General features: G+C 40.8%; 1 long non-coding RNA gene across 1 annotated transcript; it reads left to right on the top strand.

Annotated features, from left to right (window-relative positions):
* Positions 1–2,702: 2,702 nt before the first annotated feature.
* On the top strand, positions 2,703–23,512 carry LOC115607700. The gene is made up of 3 exons (XR_003991324.1): positions 2,703–2,713; positions 9,924–9,926; positions 23,420–23,512. It is a non-coding gene; the product is annotated as an uncharacterized LOC115607700 (long non-coding RNA).
* The last annotated feature ends 294 nt before the right edge of the window (positions 23,513–23,806 follow it).

The following is a 23,806-nucleotide window of genomic DNA, read 5'->3' on the forward strand; positions in this document are numbered from 1 at the left end:
TAAAAGAAAAAAATTTTGCTCTGTAAAGATACTGTTTGACAGTTCACCAATTGCTAGCCAGAATGCAATGCAAAGCACCATCCAACTTATCCTTTTTTTAGGGATATCTGCATTTCTCTCAAGGTCATCCTACACGTGTTGTTTATCAATTCTTGGCAGCAGCACAGAGCCTGTATGCTCAGAGCATTACCACCCATCCTGACTGATGCTGTATCATCATTTCATTGCATTTCCTCACCTTGTATTCATCTGCTGTTGCTTGGAATGTAGTACTTGCTGTATCCAAGTTGCTATACTTGGATAACAAAAACCCAGACTGATTAGGGCTCATCTGGTTGCAGAGCACCATACGAAAAGGATCCAGAACCCACACACCACTGCAATGCAAATGAGATATTTATAAATCTTTGGGGACTGACAGAAGTCTGTTCATAAATGTGTATGCACACACACAGACTCATGCTCAGTTTAATTTAGCTGGTGGCTGAAGAAACTGTACCTCTTGCAGCAATGATTTTACAAGGATTAGGTAAAAGAGCAGGAGGTGGTTCTGTGCAAACAGTGCATGTGTTAGAGGAACTTCTCTGTTACTATGTTTTGGGTAATGCTTTTGAAAGGCATAGTGGTATGCTTATGTCTGGTGCATTTGTGAACTCTTGACTCTTAGAAAGAAGATAAAGGATCAATGGCTTTCCTAGGTTTAGAAACAGGTAATTCTTCCCCCCAGGGGAATCCTTCTGGATGAGCAAAACATTTTGCTTGCTTGAGCAGAAATATTTACAAGTTCAATGCCAAGAAAATTTTTGCTCAGAGGGTGTAATGTGGCATTTGTCTCTTTTGCACCCTGTCTAGCAAGAAGCATGCACAGTCCCTTTAAGTGCAGAACAGCCTCAGAAATAACAGTGAGGTGCAGGATGAAGAGTGTTCGTTAATGTTCTTATTTTGCTACTTAAAATCGAAAGGCAAACATTTGATTATGCACTTGTGCTGGGAATAGTTTTACAGACAAAGCATCTCCCTTTATTTGAGAGCAATCATGGCATGTGCTGTATGTTTAATCACATTATTTCTTTGCTGTTTGCCAAGGGTTCCCTGCTTTAAAGTTAGCTGAAATGAAGTCTTTGATTTGGAAGGGGCATAATTCAGTGCAGTATGAACCTTTTCCTGTGGAATTCCTTTCTGCCATTGCATTTATTTCAGTGGAACTGTTTGGGGAAGTAAATGTTGTAATTCCATAGATTTTCTATTCAATAGGTGCTGGCCTATGAATTTATGAAATGATGAAATTATTATTTACGAACTGGATTAACTCTCTCTTCTCTCTAAGCCATGGTATGGTGTGGTGAGGAAGAGCTTAATGAAATCACACCCAACTCCAATACATCCTTTAACTCCTTTCTTACCTATAAAGTGCTGCTTGCATTGCTGCTCCTTTCAGTGGTGTGGACTTTGGGTCAATACCCAGAGGATCTGGCAAAGTCTGGGGAAGTTGGAGGCATGGGCAGGATCACCTGTGGGATGAAACCCCTCTTCCTGGGCAGGGTGATTGCTGCCGGGTGTAAATCAGTGAGCACTGGGTAACAGGATGTGAAATACAGCAGTTAGCCTACCATGCACTGTATTTCTACTATCAAAACCTCATTTATGAGCAAAAAGGAAGCATGCATTACACATAAAGACAGATTTTTTTTTTTTAAGATTTAATGAAATCTTGAAAGTCTAATCCAAAAGCCCAGATATACTTAATACAGAAAGAGAAAGAAAAATATCTATGCAGAAAACCTGTTAATAGTTATAATAATAGAGTTAAAATTATGACTTACATGCTCTGTAGTTTCTATCCCTTTTCCTGGCATTATGTTCCTCCTTCTCCTCTGGGTGCCATAGGTGGAGGTTTCACCCTGGTGCTGGCCCCATGGTAAGTGTCAGCATCAGTGGTCCTTTGCTGGGATAGGATGTCATGCTGATGGTTTCTTCTTCACCACCACTTGAGAGTGAATTTTATATGTTGTTTGCTAACATGCTTTATACCTGTTCCTTTTTCATTGGACCTCAGCTCCAAGTCACATTCCAATTTACTGTATGTGGTGGATTTTACACATTAGATACTATTTCAGAGTATCTGAAATGCTGAAAACAGAGATGCTGTTTTCTTGGTTATCCCAGAAACCAGTTTTGTCCAGCTCTAGATCTGCATTTTTCAATTGTCTGTGGGTGAGCTGTGTGCAAATATGAGGTTTCCCATGCCAGCCTGCACCCATCTCTTACCATATGGTGCCTGCACCCTCCCCAAACTTCACCCCAGGTCCCCACTTCTCAAAGCCTCTGCTATTGTAGCAGATCTGGATTTCTCTACTCACCAATGTGTTAGTGATAAATATATTGTTCTGCCTAGAATAACTGCTTCTTACTGCTGTCTATATAAAACTGTGTTTGTACCACACAAAGATAAACAAAAGTAAAACGAATTAGCCACAGACAGCTGGTCATTAGAAAAACTGCTGTTACTGCTAAAACACGTAAGAGAAAGCTGCAGGCAGGTCAGAAAAAGTTCAGGCAGAGCGGAGCTGAGGCCATGAAAACTTAGGGCAAAGCTTACGGCTTGTAACTCTCTATGGTAATATGCTATTATAGGGCTACAAGGCCACAGGACGACTGCTGTTAATGCAGTGTAGCAATGGTGCAAACTGGCTGCTGATGGAGGCAGTGCTTAGTCAAGTGGGCAACTTGAGTGCATATGCTTAAGAAAAAATATGTATGAAATAGGTGAACCAGTGGGGCAGAGGGGGAAGGCAAACCAGCACATTTAAGCAACAGTGGGTTTTGCCAGGATACTATCTTTGGTGTTTATTTTATTAACTCACAAGCATGAAGGCAACGTGGCCAGCTAGGCAGCTGTCTTGTTGGCTTGTTCCATTGACTGCAGTAGAGACTTCGTATCCATTTTCTTTGGTTTCCATAAGACTAATGTGCAAACATCCCAGTAACAGGTTATACACACATTGCAGAAGGACAAATGCATAGTGGGATTTGCCTCTGACTGCACCTGAGGGTTACTTGTGACAATCCTGAGTTAGTAACATGTTATGGGTAAGAAAAGCAGCAGGTTACAGATGCAACATTGTCCAAAAATTACAGATTGTAGACGTCTCCTCTCAAGACTCTCTTCTTAACATCTGCAATGGCTTCACTCTTAAGGTTATAATAGGATGTCAAGAAAAAAAAAAAAAAAAAAGGATGGGATTTAATAGTACCAATGAGCAGACTCTTTTCAGAGTCTTGTTATAATGCCGTTTAAACACTGAGAAGGCACTTAAAAGGTCGGTAAATCCTGAGAAAGAATTTCTTTTTATTTGTTCAATACACTTAGCATTAAAGGAAGCTGGTGTGTCCCTGCTTTGCTTTAGAATTAAAAGATACGTTTTAAAAACATTTTTCTTATGCTTTTAGAACAGCTTTCCCACCAGGTTTGGGTTATCCCTTCCAAGGTTTATTATTTCTCTTGCCTAAAAAAGCAGCACCATATTCTTCTCCCTCCCAGACAGGGAAGTCCAGATGGCGAGCCTGAATTTCCATTTCTACTCTATATTGCAGGTAGGAAGAAGGAGATGAGCAGTACCTTTTTCTTAAGCCCTTCTTTCTAACATGCCAAGTCATAAGGAGGATTTTGCAAGTTGGTTCTGAAGTGCTTTAATTTGCTGTTTGATACCTGGAGCTTTGGAAGGTGGTGATGGTCATGCCAGACTGGTAGGTGGTGGGAGTGCGTGCCTTCTGCAAACACAGGAAAGGAACCAGTCTGGGACCACACAAGTCTTGACGTCTTTTATTCCATGAAGCAAAGGAGAATCATCCACAGCACAGCATTTATAGACAGAAAGAAGCTGCAGTACAACAATATGATTGATTTTTCAGGCTCTCTGATGGATGAAGACCGCATTTCTGCTCACACAAGGAGCAGCATTGGAGCGGAAACCCCAGGGCTGCACTCAGAGTTTAGGAAGCTACTTTTCAAAATTGGACATCTGGCATCGATGAGGCTGTTAGTGCTATTTGTGAGCTGAGCACATTGTTTTTCCCAAGGGCGGTGATGCATTGTAATTCTTTGCTGTTCATTTAACAGAATATTTTCCCAGTTTAATGTCATAATAGTCATAATTGCTCTGCTTATAAGGACTAAGGTTTACTAAATTTAAATGGCGCGGTGGATGCAAAACCCACATAAGAGTATTTTATCACTGATACTATAAAGACTATTCTATGATTCTATGACTTCTCATAGTCAAATATGTATAGCAAACATATTTTTATAGTCTGCAAACAGCTTTAGAAGTTTAACAGAGAGCACCATAAAAAAACACCTTAAATTAAAGATTGCATTGACTTTAGTAGTCTACCCTTCCCCCATACTACCATTCCAGCAATAAAACCACAATGATGTTTACATGATTTCCAAACCATAAGCCACTCATATTTCATTATTTCTCCAATCTCATAATGTAGAATTGTGTTTATCTATAACTCAATACATTTTAACAAAAGGCCTGACATTCAAGTAAGTGCTGATAGGAAACAAGCACAGAAAATTGTTTGTAAACAAGTTAATGAGGTTACTGCAAGAAAATTAATTGGAAATAAAAATTGAATCTATCAAAGAAACATATTGACAGGCAGTTCGTACCTGAGGTGCATTTTCCCATGAGTTTTTATAAGCATTATCAGTGTAGGGCTCCATCATTACTGAACTCCAAAATTATAATGTCTGACACCAATATAACATCAGCCTTTCCTCCCTTTCCCCTTCTGTCCAAATGATGCACCGGACAATTTTGCACCTACCTGGAACTGACACTGAGTATTCAAAAAGGAGGAGGTCTGGAAAAGAAAGTTTATTGTTATGTTATTTTTCTGGTGTGACAGCAGAGTTATCCAAAAGGGTTTAAGCCATTCTGAATAGAGGTGGCCAGAAGTCACAGCAGGAAAATCAGTGTGTTTTTCTAAGGTAATTTCCAAAATCCAAAGCCCGGCATGTGTGGCCACTTCCTTGCATCCTGGCCACATCTCTTGGAGGCTGGCTGTGGGGGCAAAGGCAGTGTGTTCATGCTTTGGCTCAGCGTCTTCTTGATGGACCTGTCCCTCTGGCATAAGAAAAGTAGGAACAAATAATTAACAGCGGTGAATAATTATAGCTGTAGCACACTAGAATGAGCCAGTGACTTCTCACATATTTCTCCTGGTGATAGACAGGAACACAGTATAATGGATTATTTGTCACTACCCTAGAATTTTAATGTATGTATGGGAAATAATTTGCAGGACACTGTTCCCCATAGGAAGTACCATACTGTTTCCAAGACACAACTTTATGCTGCTCTTCATTTACTAGAATTAAAAATATTGATCTCTTTGGGAAGCACAAGCCCTCTAACAACAATTGCTCTCAAACAAAAAGGCAATACTGGATCCATTAATATAATTGCATTATCGTGGAGTTGATATTGTATATTATTAGGCTGGAGGAGAGCAGGGAGTGGGATTAAACACATGAACCAATCAACCCTGAAGGTGTAATTCAATATAAATCATTTTTTAATCAACGGGAGGATGTGTTAAAGTCGTTCGTTTGTTTGTGATGCCTGTTTGTATTGAGAAAATACAGCCATATTAAAAAGAGTTAATGTCTCTGAATGTTTTTTTTTCTTTTTTTCTTGGCCCATAGTACAATAGACAAATGAGATGTTATCAAGTAAATATCTAATATCTAATAAATCTGAGATGGTTACATGTCCTCTGTAGCAGATGTATCACCTCGGTCGGCAGATTGAAAAAAATCCGTGTCTCTAGTCTTTGTGTTTACATATTGCCCCTGTTTTGCCTTACTGTGATAATTCCCTGTGCAGTTTGTACCAGAATATGCAGCTCTGCCATGGCCATGGTCTGCCCTGAGCAGCGCTGCTAGAGACATGCCGCAGCTTTATTTGCTGAATTTAATGCCATGCTCAGACCACATTACATTAACCAATGGCAAAGAAACAATTTGTCTCCTGCACTCTGAGGGTTAGAGGTTTTAATTTCATTTAAGTGGATTAATGCATTAAAAGTTGTGGTTTTAATGCAAAGGACAGAATGGCTTCTTTCGGAGGGTGGTGTCCTCTTGTACCCGCCTTGAGTCAGCAAGGTTGCTGCAGAGGGAACAGTGCTGGAAAAGGAAAGAGTGAATTTGTGTTATTCCTACAGAAACAAGGTTGGTTCAGTGTGGTAGTGCAGCGGCTGCTCCCTCCTCTGCCCAGCTGACCGGTGTGTGGGATCACTGCTAACTTATAAAGGTCATAGGTTTTTTCCCTTCCTGATTAAAGACGTGATGCTGTTGGGTTGCTTGGGCAGCCTGACCTTTTGCAGCAAGGGTGTGCTGATACTGGTAGGATTTCAGCTGCGCCCTGTTCAGGTATTTCTTATGGTCTGTAGTTTGGGAGAGACCTGTGGGATGTGAGAGGGACACCAGGGGCTGGGGCTGAGTCTGCCCAGTCTTGGCTTCCCCATCTCTTGAGGAAAAAAAGTTCACCCCGTGACTTCCATGTCACTTGATCTAAACAATTTTTCGCCTCTCTGAGCCAAGGAGGGTAGCCGGGTCAGAGGGCAAAAATCACCTCCTTCTTCTAAAGGGCAATTTTTATTCTTCTTCTTCTAAGCATCAAAGCAGGTGGAATGTGCAGAAATGGCTCCATCAGCCATAAAACTCTGTGGTCTGTCATACTGTCTGCACTGTTGGTCACTGCTTGGGAGTTGGAGCAGGATCGAAGAGCTGACCTCACTTCTTTGCAGTTTTTGCACTCTCAAGTAATTTAAAGGGTAAAGAAAAGATCCTTTAGCTGTTACAGCTCTTAACAATTACTCTTTGTATTAGCCGTACCTCCCCAAGACAGCTTGCCTAACAAATGAATCTGCTGCACTGATATCGAATTTTTTTTGAAAACTACTAAAGATTTTTGATTACACATGCTTCTTTCCCTAAGTTTAAAATGATATGTGCATGCATTATGGACTTACATTAATATTTGAGCGATCAATTGGAGATTGCATTTGACAGCAAGTTTTTTTTTGCGGTCATGCTCGTGTACCCAGACATAATATGACTGCATTTTTAGCAGCTTATAAATAAATAAAAATAAATAAAATTCTTCAAGATCTACTCAATCAATCTATCAAAAAGAATCAATTTGATTGCAGGGACATTTGCTGTCTGACCTTGCCCTTTCCCCAGTGTCTCTCTGCGCTATCCCTCTGGACCGGGGGGGAATATCATCAGGGTTTCCAGAGTGCTGAATGCATGAGCAGCACTGCAGCTTTTTATCATCCCATTGACTTTTGTGCTGTGAACAAAGGCTTGTGAACCATTGGGTGAACTTAATTCCTTCCTTGTGTTTGTGCATCATCCAGGAGCAACTGCTATTTTATACCTTCACAAATACCTGCAAGGAGCAGTTCTGTGCCTGTATTGAATGAAGAGCTGTTTTGCAAGAAGGCGAAACTGTTAATCAGGTGAAGACTCTACTAGTTGGCAAAGCATTGTTTTAAAGGTCTACCAGATAAGCTGAGCTCTATAGATGAGAAAAGAAAATCTTCTTTCACTTGTGAATTGTCTGTGGACATTTATAAGCACAGGATAGAGTCATTGTGTAAATGGTGAATTCAGGCAGTGACTCACATAGTGTTTAAATTGTTTATTCAGAATATTGCAAGAATGATAGTAAGTGCTTTAACGTGCACATTACTGTGTTTGGAGAAAAAGAAGAAATAGGCTTAATTTGTCAAAAACTTTTTTTGGATCTTTGTTCCTGTTGACCTCCTCATGGTTAAGAGATTTATTTCTTCTGCACAGCAGTCCAGCCCTTATCCTTCACATGTCTTGCCTGATTGCAGAGCAGGTATTTGCTGGTCAAAGGAACTGGGAATCCTGGCAAAGATCTTTCTGTTCATGTCTATATTAGTTGTCAATAGTGCAACCAATACATACACGAGAGGGGGAAAATATCAACTCACAGGAGTAATTTCATTAGCAAGTTAAATCATTCCCATGTGTCAGCTGTGTTTCAGGAAGGCAAAAACTCTCACTAGATTGTTTTCCATGGGTGATTGTGTCACTCATGAAGGCTGCTGAAATTAAGGGAGGCTGTTTGAATCTTTCGCATGGTTGCCTTTCTGTCCTGGTTCCCATGAAGTGCTCTTAAATTTACAGCATTTTTGATCCATGAGTCCAAATAGTTCTTGCAGTATCTAATTTACAAGCTAAACCAGACATCTCTGGGGATGTCGGAAAATACAGATGAATGCTTTTCCTTTTATGAACAAAATCTAGTAGCAGCAGTTGTCTCCAATGTCTCTGCAAACAGAATCCGCTTCAGCCCGCTTGTCCACTTGTGGGAAGGAGCTGATTTCTTCAATGGAAATGTGAGTAACTGTGTTTAAAGTAGTGCAGATGGCGTAACTATATGCTATGTGCTAAATGGTTTCACTGTAGAGAAGGAGGTGTGCGTATTTTGAACCTCCAATTTTTTCCACTTTTCCTCATTTGTGTGTTAATTATTCAAGCTGTTATGAAACAGAATATACCTGGAGAAATCAAAAAGCAGTTGCGCAGAGCAAAATGAAATAAAGTTCATTTCAAAGCAGAAGGGAAATATAGGAAAATCTGTAGGCGAGACTTCAGGAGGAGCTGAGGCATGGAAACTAAAATCCTGCTACTTCTCTTGTTCATCTGGCCTAATGGCGCCTCACAACTGTCCTGCTTAATGCAGGCAACAAGTGGTGATTTGAATGTTCCAATGTGAAATGTTCATGTGCATTCTTGGAGAAGGATTTGGAGATGGTTCTTCTATTGGTGGTGGAGACGTTGTGGTGCCACACACAGGACACCAGTGCCCAATAGATGGGTAAGTGTTCTTGTGCCTCAGTCCCTTCTCTGCAGAGGGGCAGCTCTTTGCACGATTGTCGTGGTTTAACCTCAGCCAGCACCTAAGTGCCATGCAGCCACTCATTCACTTCAACCCCCAATCCAGTAGAATGGGGAGGAGAATTGGGAAAAAGGTAAAAACCTGTGGGTTGAGATAAGAACAGTTTAATAATTGAAATGAAAGTAAAATATAATAACAGCAACAGGAAATAGAGGAAATAATAACACCCTCCCTCCCCCCCACCCAAAAAAAACCCAACCCCAATAAACAAGTGATGCACAATACAATTGCTCACCACCCGCTGGCCGATACTCAGCCCATCACAAGCAGCGATCGGCCCCTCCTGGCCAACTACATCCAATTTATATACTGAGCATGATGTTCTATGACATGGAATGCTATGGTATGATATGGAATATCCCTTTGGCTAGTTTGGGTCAGGTGTTCTGTCTCTGCTCCTTCCCAGCTTCTTGTGCCGCTCCTCACTGACAGAGCATGCGACACTGAAAAGTCCTTGATCAGGGCAAGTGTTACTGAGCAACAACTAAAACATCAGTGTGTTATCAGCATTATTCTCAGACTAAATCCAAACTACAGCACTGTGCCAGCTACTAGGAAGAAAATTATCCCAGCTGAAGCCAGGACAATGACCAAGACACTGGGCTATACACTGGGTTTGGAAAATCCCCTATGCACGGAGGTAAACTAATATCTTACTGCCACTTTTCTGCTGTCTCTCATATTGAAAACCCCAGTTAAGCTACTGAGATTCAAAACAGTGGCAGGCAGTTATTTTGGCACGAGCATCACTGGGTTGTCCTTGAATCCAGGTGTTTATCCATCCCATGGATGAGCCATTAGCATCTTGTCTGTGAACTACCTTGTAAGTTCCCTTTCTCTCTCTTTTCTGCAGTATTTGGATGTTTGAGGGTCCTTGTGCATATGAAGGATTTAGTATAGGGGCTGTAAAGGCAGGTTGTTAGGCTCTGCTAGGTCTAAACAAAAAGAACAGGTTATAAATTTCTGTTTGCAATTTTTCACTTTGATCTCGCATTTAAGTGCTTTTGAGATTTAGAGTCCATTCAGTAGTTGAGATGTTGCCTAGTTACCATTTTTGATATCACAGAGAAAGAATAAATGAAATGACATTTTAATATTAAATGCAGTGGCTTGAGAATTGCAGATGTGCTCTCTGTGCGTCAGACAGCCAAACCAGAAATCCTCTTTTGAAATAGTTCTGATGCTTCCTAGGAGACTCTGAAAACTGTCCTTTTTATGTTTTTTTAATTTTTTATTAAAAGCAGTCCCTGCATTGCATTTGCTCTGCAGTAGGGATTATGAGACAGGGCATTTTGTTAGCAGGGCCCATTAACCCTAAGCATAAATTCTTGCTACTGAGCATGCTGTTATGGGCACAGAAAACTCCACTGCTGCAGTTGCCACCAGCCCAGTCATTGCTCACTGTTGTGGTGTCCTGATCTGCAGCGCTATATTTGAACTGCCACATACTCATTGTGCTCATCGCAATGCATTTACAGAGTTCCCCACCAAGCTGCCTTAGGAGAGCAGGCAGCTACTGCTGTTCAATGACGACAATTTACAAAAGCAATGCCTGCTTTTGAGGAGGCTCTTGACTGCTGACCCTATTTCATCTTCAGTGCCTTGCAACATAAGAATTAGGCTTTATTCTTGCTTCCTGAACTTGACATTTGAGGAGAAGTGTGCATGGTGCTCAGAAATCTTCCATTTTGCAGCAGCTCTCTAATCAGCAAAAAGGTGAACGTCTGGGCAGGCACACTGGGAACTTCTTGGGATACTGCCTGATTGTTGAAAATCATCATATCTATAACAATGGGCATATTTAGTGCTATCTGACATGCAGAAGACATCAGTCGCTATCCCTCAGTCAGCCCATTATGAACTCTGAAAGTATTGGAGAAGGCAGAATATGAGACATGACTGTCCTCCCTTCTGTGTGTCATGCACCGCTTCATCTGCTAACCATGATTTGATGGGATGGCAGAGATCTCTCTGCTTGTGTGTTTTGTCCTGACTTCCCTCCCTCATTCTATCCTCTATAAAAAGCACACTGATGCTGGTTTTTAATCACTTGCAGGTCATTAACAATAAGGAAGAGGGGTCTGGAAATTTTTACTCTCAGAATTCAGTCTTAAAATTCCCATTCTTTTTTGTCTCCTTTGGTAAAGATGTTTGTTTGGGCTTTTGGGTGAGTTTATTCTGGTAACGATATGTATTCAGGCTTTCCTGGGTAAAGCCTGAAGTTTCCTGGATATCCTTTCCTATGTAAGAAAACCCAGCAAGAAACACAGAAAAAGATATTAAATTGTGGAGTTCAGTAGGTACTTTATAATCAAAAATTATGAATTCAGGGAAGTTTCAGCTGGCATTTATATTTAAGAGAAATCTATGAAATGGTAAGAAACACATAGCTCAGGAATCTGAAGTGCCTTTCAAATAACATTTAGAGGTATACACACTGAAATACTTTAACTGTATGGCCTTTGCATACTGTCATCTCATCACTTAATAACTGGCAGGAGTAAGCACTATATTAGGTGCTAAAGATAACCCTAATTTGTGCAAAGGCTTTCAATTGACTTTAATTCCTGCAGCAACATAAAGTGATGAGAAAGTTCCATTGCAGCCAGGAGATATCAGTAAACCTTTCCCTAAACATTAATGACAATATATGAATATATATATATACGTGGAGATAAAGAGCTCTAGACAGATATTTTAAAAAGCTTGCAGTGCATGGTTTCCACTGACTAGAAATATCACATAAAAGGATTTTTCTGGGCTACCTGTTAATGAATAAAAATATTGATTGTTTTCTGGCACAAGGAAATTTTCAGGCAAAAGTCTGCGTCGATCTGCACTTGTGGCTGAAGATGTATATTCATAATTCGAGATTAAAATTCTTCTCAGCAACGAGACTGCAATATCTTTCAAAACAAGCAGTGCGCAGTATGAGCTACTTGGGGTACTAGTATTTGTTTAGGGTTGGGATGGACATTAAAACAAATACTAATTTATCAAGCTAGAGGAAACTTGCAATGAAGCTGCCCCCAGAAACCTTTTTTCTGCCTCCTGGGGGCACCATGGACCATTTTTAGTACCCAAAAATGTCTCTTCCAGCTTTGCCCAGAGGTTGTCTACACCTCTGTTTTTTAGCAATTGAGAGAGATAAGTGCTAACGGACGGGGAAACCTTCCAACTGCTTTAGGAGGGAGGTGGGAGCCGGACCATGAGCTTGGCTTTTCACCAGCCGAAATGAACATGTGCCCTTCCAGACCAGAAGAATCTTTCCCTATTGAAAACTTGCTGCAACTAATTTTAAGATCTCTGTGAAATAGATGTGAGTTTTGTCCTCCTTGTGGACAAGGTGCAATAAAGCAGTGTTAAAAGCCAGAGAGTTGCCTTAGTTTTCTCACTGCATTGCAAAGCTCGTCTCGTCTCCTCCTGAGAAGGTGTCCCCTGGCATTTCTCTTTGAGCACTCACTTTCTTTCTGTTTCTAGTTCTTTCTAGTTCAGAGATAAACCTTTCTTTTGATACTCCTAATCTGAAGCCAGTAAGACAAATGTGTTCTTGTGATGCAAGATTTCCAGCTAAATTGGCACCAGTAGCATTGGAAGAGGAACTCTCTTTCTCTGCAGAACAGTAAAGCTTGACATATTCAGTTTTGAGCAGATAAATCAAAATCAAGTATGATTTCAAAATGGGAAAGATAATCTTGATTTAAGATGAAATGAAAATATAAATTGATATTGCGAAGGAAATTGATCAGTTCTTGACATGTACATATCTGGTAAATGTTTAAGCAAAGGGAATTGTACAAGTTACCTCCAAAGCTATCAAGAGCAGACATATTCTGAAGCTATTTTTTACTTTGACTGTTTTCTGTGTTTTTATGGAAGTACTACCCTTAAAATAGTTCTATCCCATTAAAGGAGGAATATTTATGATATTTCAATTTTGGAAACCAGATAGCATTTTTTGGGCTGTTCATTAGGGAATTTTATTTAATTTACTCTGTTGTTGCTCAAATTACTTCAACAGAAGTGAACTCATCCTTCTCAGTTTTAAGCAATTAACCCTTAGTCATTTCTTTGGAGATGAGACTTTCACTCTGTAGATGTTCCAGATATATTTTACAGCAGAATTACAAGCTATTAAAAAATAAGATTTTACTCTGAACACTAAAAAAAATTCATCTCAGGTGGCAAAAGCTGTCTTTCCTACAATAAAAGCCTTTTTTTAAGATCTGGGTAATGGGAACCACATCATTCAAGCTCATCTGGCTAACAATATCTGCCAGTTTTTCCAGCAGTTTGAGAAATTAATCCATGAAGCTTAATTGGCTTTATATATTTGCATTAAAAATATTCAAAGGGAAACTCCAGTTTATCCGATGGGTCGCCCACGCTTCTCTTTGATGAGCCTCATCATGAATAAAGATGGCTTCAACTGACTTTCAAAAAGAACCTGTAAAGCATTGGGGATCTTGCAAGTCTCCAGGTAAGGCAACCTAAGTATCAAAGTCTCATCTCCTAAGACAGATTTTTCATAAATATTATGTGAAAAGAGTTGATGATTTCTTCTTCCTTTCTTCCCCCCTCCTCCTTCCCCCATCCCTTGGCCATAAGAAAAAGCTATTCCTGTTCTGCCTGTTCACACTTTCCCTCCAAAGCACACAGCCTGAGCTCAGAAAATCAACAAATAATGTGACTCGTTGATTCCCATCCAAATGCCCATGCCATCCAACTTGAAGAATGATTATGTTTATCAGGCAAACTGCACCTGCTCTGACACTAGACATTCACATCTTTTACGAAAATGCTCAGTGGTTTATAAGGAGAATTTAGTGCCTGTTGCAAGCCAAGAAATCTATTTCCCAAGCCTCAGTGGACACCCAGGCCACGGGTCCTTCCTGGAACCTAACTCAGATTGAATTACTGCTTCAATTCCACCTGGCAAAGATGATGCTAATGCAGAAGATGAGTTAGAAGAAAATAAATAGTGACTGTAGTAAAAATGTGTGTGGATGAAAGAGAATGCACTCAAATGAAATAATGTCTTCTAGATAGCATCACTTAAAATCAGGAGGCATCTTTTAACTCAATAGTCAGGAAATTAGACATGTGATTCCCAGCAAGTTATGATGAAAGTTGCCCTAAAGCTTCTTATGGAACTGCAATTTTTCTACCAATTGTGCTCCATTTTGTTTATGAGGTTAAGCAGTCCACCATACCTCTACTAAATGCGTTTGCTCGTCTGATAACCATTCCCTCAGTCCCTTATTTCTGGGGATATCCAAAAATAATTTTTTTTGCAAGATGATTACTTTTTCAGAGGTGCCAAATGCATTGCCTTCTGCCTCAAAAGTAAGCTGTAGCATGTAGGGTTTTTTACAGTGACTGTGAATAGCCATCTTTGGAAAGACTATTAGGAGTAAGTAAAGAGGTACACGGGCAGTAAAGGGGACTGATCAGCAATAAGAAACAGATATTGAGGGTCAGAAAGAGATCATGACTTGAAAGCAGACCTTCCTCAACTTGGGCTCAATTAGACTTGAGAGAGACTAGGTAACCAAGTGAATCATCAATTATAAGTCTCATACCAAGGACTTTCATGCATTTTCTCAAATCAGAGATGGTACGGTATAAAAAGGCAATAGCCAACACAGTACTTGAGTCCTTTTATTTAAGAAACAGAAAAAGTGGTGTGAGTGGTTGTAGCCTACTTGGTCTGACCTTGGTGTTCTACAAGATAGTGTCATCAAGGGAAATAAAAACCAGGGTAAAACCCACTGTGATGGATGGCAAAAGGTAGATTGTGTTAGCCTAACCCATTATCTTCCTGTAGTAAGATAACTGAAGTGATATCTCACTTGATGGGAAATGTGAGAAAGATGACGTTAGAGAGGAAAAGATATTCTTAGAAGAGCCACTACGGTGGCTGGTGGCATCAAGTCACTTACGGCAAATGAAAAACAAAGAGAAGGACTGAAACAATGAACATTTTTTATTGTGTTCAAATCCTACTTTAGGCAGGATAACAAAAGGTGGTGGTGGTGGGAATTTAAGCTTTGTTTTGCATAGCGTCACGTTTTCCCCAAGGAGAACTCCTCTCTACTCCTTCCATCAACTAGACACTTGTGCTACTCACAAGTCTGTGGCTGGGAGCAGAGACCAGCATTGGGAACACTGCTGCCGTGGGTCAGGAGCAGGGCACGGTCTGCTGGCAAGGACAGAGATTGTTTGGCACAGAAAGGTAGAGGTGGCATTAGGAACACACAGGCTAGCTTGTAGGAAAGGACAAAGCAAAGGACTGCAAAGTCAAGGAGACTGTCTGGACCCACAGAAGAGGGCATTAGCAGGACCCCAGGTCTCCCTGTCTTTTTGCCTTGGGCTGTGAGCAGGATGGAGAACTGCAGCAAGGAGTTGGGCAAGGATTCCCACAGCAAAACATTCATGAATTGACAAAACTGGGACTTCTGGATATTGGAGAACTTCAAAGACTTTTATTTGGACTTGCCCTGCTTTCCCTCTGCTGCTGTGGTCCTAGTAACACTGTTCAGTTCTTCTCCTTTCTCTCCATGTATCAGCCAGATCTTTATGTACAGGCTCACGTGCCTAGTCTTGCTGGATCACTGCTGTGAATAAATATGATTATTAGTAATAAGAATGACAAGAAGATTACTGGGTTTAAAGTCAGAAACTAGGTTTTCAGCCTGGAGGATATGGGGAACAAGGCCCGCTAGTTTTACCCTGGTGAAACTGAGGTGACTCCAGACTGATCAGTGTGTTTCCTGCATGTAGAGTAGCCCTATTCTAGTGCCCTGTCCCCAACAACCATTTGTTCTGTCCTCAACATATTTCAAACACATTGGAGACACAGTTGGTTTTGTCTAAATGGCAATTCCTCATATTTTTCCCTAATGAAACTGGCAACATGGCCAGTAAATGCTACCAGCACTGCTGTGCATCACAACTGTCTCATCTCCTTGATATGATGCTGAAGTTCTATCCCTCCAGTTTGCCATGCTTCATTTTGGGACATAATTTCTAAATGGAAACCCATCCTAATCACAAATAAAACTTAGCCAGTTTCCTATGCTAGGCAGAGTTACCTTTTGGCACACAGAAAGATAAATCAAACCTCAGGTCAGAAAACAACTGAATTTTATCATTCAAACCATTCCTAGGCAGCATTCCTCCCTTTTGGGAACTGGAAACAAAATACACCCCTGGCATCCTTTTAGTAAAGCTTCCCCGCTAGTTATGTTTTAGACTAACCTCTTTTAGGGCTAATGAGGCAGTAAATTATAGTAATATAGCTATATTCTGTAGCATTGGCCAATGTTTTGCTAAGTGCTGGTGGGGTGTATCACTGCTGCCATTCCTGGGTTGCCCTGTCAGCGCTGTGGCTGTCACTGCTGTAGACTCTTCGAAATAGTATGGCTGATCTCTGCGGGAGCCCAAGTCCTTATTCATCCTCTCACTGCAGCTGAGGGATTAGGAGCTATTTTAAGCCTAGCAAATTAAAATGACTTGTACCAGATTTTGCAGTTACTGCTATCCCAGGATTTGCTTGATCCCAGGAAAAACAATTTGCAGTTCACAGCAAGTTGTAGTGAGAGGAAAGGAACATATTGGCTCATGTATAGTACAATAGTGAAAGCTTACAGCAAGACTTGGTGCTATTGAAAAAGTCATCAGATTATTACTAAAACTTGCCACATTGTTTTTTTCATTTTCCAGTAGTCTCATTTGGGAAGTGGTGGTGTTGGCACAGGCAGCGGAGAACAAAGTCATACTTAGGGTTCACAGGAGAGGGCTTGTGTTTGTGCATTATCCAGCACCTTGGAGGAGTGGACATGCCCTTACAGAAGCGCTTTCTGGGGGAACCTCTGAGTTTGCTGCCCCTCCCTTAGAAATGACTTGGGTCAGCTCTCCTTAACTGCTTAACGAAGACCTGCTGCTTAAAGGCTGACTGTTAGCCCAGCTTAGTTTGGTTGAAGTGAGCTTGGTGGGGGGTTCAGGTAAGCAACTCCTGGGCTGTTAGCTAGCAGAGGAAGGCACGGGGTCTGAAGGAGGATAAGCTTTCTATATGCCAGGCTTCTCTATTTCTTGCTTGCTGGATGTTTTCTGCTATGTTGAGGAGCCCAGTGGGAAACTGCAGAGCAGTGATTAATTGCTTCTCTGTAGGCGACTTGCACAAATACGTTTTGAGGCAGAAGTACAGACAGGGTACAGACAGCATCGCAAAAGAGGCACTTGGCATCTTATTGACATAGTTTTTGTGCTGTAAACACAAAGAATGAACAGACCAATCTATTTATGTTGTCATGTCTCTGACTGAGCTGCTCTCTATTTTTGGCCTTGGTAGCCTATACAGATACGAATGCATACCCCATTACAGTGCAAGCTCCTGATTTTACCAGCCACATGACTACTTATTCATTTAAATCCTAGATTATCTTCAGAACAGAGATAATCTTGGTGCATTTCGTTTGCTCACCAGTTGCTCTAACAGTGTTGTAATCTCTCACTAGAGTCCCGAGATGCGACTTCAGTTAAAAAATTGCAGTAGTATTTGCCAAGTTATCTTTGCTGTCAGGCCTGCTGTGTTACAGCTCTTAGAAAAGACTTGGCTACCTGATTATTCCTTTACCCAGGAAATATATATAGGTATATAGCTTCAGGCCATAAGTGTCAGAGAGAAATTTAGCATCACCAGGCTGGGTATGAGATCCAGCAGGACTGGAGTGTAATTTACTAGTAGCAAGTAGAAAACCAATCAAAGGAACTGTTTTTGTTTTTTTACTCCATGCAGAAAATCACTAGCTCTTGGATATCTCAGTCAAAAGATCCCTAGATAGACCTTATTTTCCCTTAAACCTCTAATTTCTACCACCATGGGACAGGATTCACTGGGTTCTAGGGCAGCTGTTTTTCTGAATTTGGGAATTTATATTATTCAGCTGTTGCTTTCTTGGAGCCCACCCTAATCTACCAAGTGGTGCAAACAGCTGCTGATGTGCAGCCAAAATGAGTGTGCCACGTTTCAAACTCCATGCAACTGCTGATTCCAGCTTCCTGGATTTCTCAGGCCGATGCAGTCAGTCTGGAGGATTTTAGGTCTGCCAATGCCAACAATGATGGACCATAGCCTGGCTTACCTGCTCTCCTTAAAGGCTTGGTTGTGCAGCGGATTGCTTGAGGCTGGGGATGATATCTGAGGAGCTTCCTAAAGGAAATGGTATCTGCATATCCTTTCCTTGCATTGCTGTAGCATGAAGGCTTGCTGAAATGATAGATACACAGCATACTTGGGTTTTCCCTTTAAGCATGTATATAGCAAATGATGTAGCTTATACAATTTACCTGGTTTTTGCTTTGTTTGTTTGTTTTGGGGTTTTTTGGCAAAGACAGTGACTCATCTCAGAAACCTGGGCAATAAGTATGGGGAACCAAAGTCCGAACAAATTCTAAATTCTGTGTGCCATGAAATAAGTTAATATTTTGGCTAAGATGGGGAACTTTGGGCTGGAGTGCAGTGCTGCTTAATTCATGGTGCAGTGGATGTGGTAAGTAATGCTCAGGAGGCAAACTTATTCTTAGTATTAGAACTTCAAATAAATCCAGCTGGCCCTAGAAACAAAAGCTCTTCTCATATTTTCTTGTTTTCTTTCCTGGAAATACTTTCCCAATGAAATCTGTACATTAGATGCAGAATTGATGAAAAAGTAATGAATGCATTTAACACTGTACTTCCTTACCCAAAGGAAAGCAAAAGGAAAACACAACCAGGATTTCTGCCTCCTGTTTTCTTTATAACATTTTTTTTTTTCGTGCTTAAAGTGCTAAATGGCTGGCACCACACTGAGGAAATTCATAACTAGCAATGTTTCTTCCTTGAGGGGTGGAGACTACAGTGTTCAAGGGAGCTATTTCAACTGGAGGTGTAACAGGAATTGAATGCCTAATTCCTTAGAAAAGTCCTTGTTTTCACATGTAGGTCTGGAGTTTGTGGAAAAAGAATGATTGTCACAGGCTCTGTGCTGAGTCCTTGGTGAGGAACCCATTGAAGTTCATGCAAAGATGGTGCCTGTCCCTTTAGCAGCCACTTGCCTCCAGTGCTCCTTGGTTTTCCATCTTAATGTTCTCCTAACTCTGATGCTCTCCTACCTGCTGCTGTTCATGTTTCACTGTGCTCTTTGATCCTCTCCCCTTGCTCATACCTGATTTCTCATCCCTGGGATTTTGCCCGAGCCTTGGTCTCTGCTTCTCTCTTCTCCCTGCTTCTTGGACCTTTCCTTTCCTTGACTTCTCACTGGGTCATACATCTCATGAATACCTATTTCCTAGTCCTATCCTTTGCCATCTTTTCCCAGACACGTTCTGCAGCTGGGGGAGGCAGTGGTGATGTAGGCCTCATTATGGTGTTGCTTGTGTTTAGCTGAAGCTGTTATTGACCCCTGCTGTGACCAGTTGCTTCATGGTGGTATGGGTCACTCGGATGAAGAGGAGTGCAACTTTGGGGTTTTGCTATTTGTACTGCATGCTGTGTGTGTAGCCAGAATGAATTGACAACACAGGTTTCTGGGTGTCACCTGTGTAATATCTGGGTTTGTGGTTATTTAAGCTTCATTTGCATCAGGAAGCTGTAAGGAAAATGCTGCCTGTTCTGCTAAGTGGTCTTGGGGAGAAACCTGAAACTGAAAAACTTGTCATTTCCTTTGGCTGTATTTTCTGCTGTCCTATCTCACAATACACTCAGAGGTGCATTAAAACGATTAAAATTCTGATTACTCACATGAACAATGTGGGAAAGAACAGCTTTGGAATTAAAATTCAGGGAGAAATTGAATCCCATAACAGAGTCTGCATCTATATTCAAGATATGCTAATATGATGTTCCATGAGATTTTTGGATTCAATCAGGAAATCACCTAACAATAAAAGCCTAAAAATATATACAGAAGAGAAGGCAAATGAGAAAGCCAGTTGATGGCATTGATAAAGTCTCGGCAAAGATTTAGACAAACCTGATTGATAGCTTATTTTTTAAAGATTTTTAGGCATTAATCCAATGCAACTGTTTATGCCTGGTGTCTTTTTGTTAGTTTGCTCTTGGTGTTGGCACTGTGAATGAACACAGCTTCTCTCTGGCTTTTGTGGTGTAGCCCTCCTTCTTCTTTTCCTGGTATGATCCTGACGTTATAAAAGAATGAGCTGGACTAGGCAAAGTAGTAGGTTTCTAATTTAGTTTGTTATGTAGCTGAATATAATTGCTAATAGAAAAGCAAGTTATTACTGGCTGATAACAGGAGCAAAGATCAATTTGAACGAACTCCATTTCTCATGTTTAGTAACATCACTTGGCTTTTTGATAGGCATGACAGGAGCTTGTTATTTCTTACCGTAGAGCTGTGCAGTGTTTGGTGCAGTTAAAGGAAAGAATGTTTGTATCACAATAGGTAGTGGCAGTGCCTGACTGAACACAAGTCGCTGGGGCTTGGTGCCTCATGCAACTGAGCCCAGATCTTCAAATATCTGTGGGCAATTGAAGCCTGTTTATTATTGTGCATATTAAGGACTTGTGTGTATTTAAGTGCCAGGGCCTTTGCCATTAGAGAGGTCTCTGCTGTTGAATGACAGCCTCTTCCATAATTTTGCTGTCAGTCTTGTCCAAAGAAACTGTTAGCAGCAGTGAAAAGATGTACACTGCCAAATACAAAGATGGTTAATCAGCTGCTCCTATGGGAGATATTGAAGGGCTTTTTGCAAAGCTAAACTATCTCCAGAAGATTTTTTTTTCTAAAGTGGAGAATGCCAAGAAGTTGCCTTGTGCAATACGCAAAGCACCTGATGGCAAATACTCCAACCATTGTTCAGAGACCTGAGAAACCTTGGGGTGTTGCATGCTGACTGCGGGAAGGGTTGTAAGTGGAGTGACTACTGGATTGATGTTAAATTTTCAGGGATCTAGCTATGGTCCATCAGATTCATGAGTTGTTCTTAATATGGGGGTTGAATAACTGAGTTCTTCAGAGGAGCTGTTCTCTGCTGTGGTGTGGTGAGGGACTGCAGCTCATGCTGCAGTGCTGCAGGTAGATGCAGTGAAAGTGCATCATCTCCCAGCACGTGAAAGTGTGTCATGTTTTAGGAACCTGGAATTTTTTTCAGGAAAATTGCTGTTTCCACTTAAGAAGCAAAAGATCTTGTATGCTGAACAGTTGCTTTTGTGCTGCTCACAGGTACTCTGATCATGATGCAAATTTCCCTGGAGTTTAAATGTTCCTATGTTACACTGAGCAAAAGATATTTGCAAGCTGTAATTGCAAATCTGTTACAATTTCATCATATTAATTCTCATACCTGCTCTTTAAACACTCTCATGTAACTCTGACAATGATGTGGCATGGCCTGGCTTTTTCTAGAGTCACTTAGCTACTTTTCATGCGAAATCATGGTTTGTATAAGAACTACCACATTTTTCTGGCAGATGTGGTACTATGCTTTCATCTTTCTGGCAACCTAGGTAAGATAAAACTAATTTCCAGCCCTCACCCATAATTAAAAATCATCCAGGTTCAATCTTCCTTAATGACCGTAATCCATTGTGCTGTGTCTTCACACTGACAAAAGATTGAATAACAAGGTTTTGTCTTCATGGTTGTGCTTGTATTGCTTGTTGGCGCCTTCCAGCAGTCAGAAGTGTGAACACTGACAGAAAAGTTTCAGCTCTTTATTAATAGCTCTAACACCTCTAAGAGTGTGGGAAACCTTACAAGGAAAGCCTGTTCCTCTGCAGCTTCTGTCCCGCTGACTGGATTCCTCTCCCACATTTGAACTTTTCACTCAAACTCCCAGAGCTTTTCTTGTCTCTAGAAGTTTGCATGACCTGGTATTGGTTGCCATGAAGATTAGGAGAACTTGTACTGCGTATTACAGAGGTCTATAGTGGTAATTGCTAGTATCTAAATCCTGACAGGCCTCTTATTTGTAATGACTGCTGTGCCTATGGGAAAGGAAATTGAAGATACCTGTCTGGAAACTCCTAAATCCTATGCTTAGTCCTACTTATAATAGTAATTCTAAGATTATATGGCACAGAATGACAATAATATTCCAATATGAAAAAATAAGCTGTACCCTTCCTAGTCTGCTTAAGACCTGGGAGTCTATGTCTAAAATGTGTACATTGTGGAGGAGTGCAAAGTGTGTGTGCAGCCAGCAGCTCTGGAGGCTGCTTTTGTGAGTTAAATTATGAATAAAACACTGTTAGTGTTTTGAAATGAAAGCTTACAATATGTTGCTGCCAGTGCACATTTAGGGCATGGATATGGAATATGTCACCTTTGTGTGCTGCTTCAGGTATGCTGGGGGGAGAGAAAATATTTATTTTCATGCTTTCAGGTTAAGGAGAGACCTTGCTGCTGGTAACACATGCCCAGCTGTGAGATTCTGCCTTTTATCTTATGGACTAGGGCCCAATCTCATAAACCAAACACATCATGAGATCTGGAAGCCTCTTATGCTTCATTTTGAAGTACTAATATCTCAATTTAAATTGCGTATAAGTAAACTACACTCAGCAAATAGTCATGGCTGACTCGTCTGAGAGTATGAAACAATCCTACTGTCCTGTTTCAGTTGATTTAAAAAAAAAAAAATTTGATACTTGGCTTCTGGGAAGGTATCAAACAGCTTTGAATCTTCTGTAATAAATAAATCCAGCCTTTCCCTCCTAATTCTTTGAATAATTGAAAAGAGATTTGAAATTCTTTATGAAATGAGCATTTTCCCAGACTACATAGATATTACTTACATTTGAAGCCAATCTACATTCCTTATCTAGTTTTAAAAATTATCTTAATTCATCTACAAGACTGAGATTTCTTCATAAAAATATGAATCTGATTATATGTTTGGGAAACTATATGAAATCTTGCATATGAGTTTTGCACACGCTTTTCCCTCTTTTCAGAAGGAAACAAAGCTCAGGAAATTTGGTGTCTCTTCTTCCCCTGCATCCAAAGCAGTATGTAAGACATGGGCTCATTTCACATAAACTTTGGGGAAACGGAAAATTCTATTGCTCACAAAGCTACCTATTCTCACCTGTCCAGCTTGTGGGAATGGGAGATTGATTGATGATAGCATGGTCTTAAACACAGGACTTGTAAGGCTAGCACAGGGAGGACTTAGATGCTAATAACTGGAGGGGTGTGGAGACTTGCTTTTGTTCAATGTCAGTGCAATTGCTCAGACCCAGACTTGATCTCATGTGAGTCTGAAGAATTATAGCATGTACTTTTTTCCTTGCATCATGAGGATTTTTTCTATTATTTTGATGGAACACCTCTCCCATAAGGAAAGGTTGAGAGAGTTGGGATTGTTCAGCCTGGAAAAAAGACTCCAGGGAGACCATATTGCAGCCTTCAGTTCTTAAAAAGGGCCTTATAAGAAAGATTGGGAGAGACTTTTTAGCAGGGTCTCTTGCGATAGGATGAGGGATAATGTTTCTAAACTAAAAGAGAAGACTCAGACTGGATGTGGGGAAAAAATATTTTACAAAAAGGGTGGTAAAATACTGGCACAGGTTGCCCAGAGAGGAGGTGGATGTGTCACCCCTGGAGACACTCAAAGCCAGGCTCGATGTGTTTCTGGACAACCTGATCTATTTGAAGATGTCCCTCCCTGTTCATTGAAGGGTGGTTGGACTAGGTGACCTTTGAAAGTCCCTTCCAACCCAAACTGTTCTATGAAGTGTGTTTCTGCTGTTAAATTTTTGCTGAAAGGTTGAGTAAAGAAAACTCTGGCAC

The sequence above is a fragment of the Strigops habroptila genome, chromosome 4, assembly GCF_004027225.2.
Source record: "Strigops habroptila isolate Jane chromosome 4, bStrHab1.2.pri, whole genome shotgun sequence".
In the NCBI taxonomy this organism is placed as follows: domain Eukaryota; kingdom Metazoa; phylum Chordata; class Aves; order Psittaciformes; family Psittacidae; genus Strigops; species Strigops habroptila.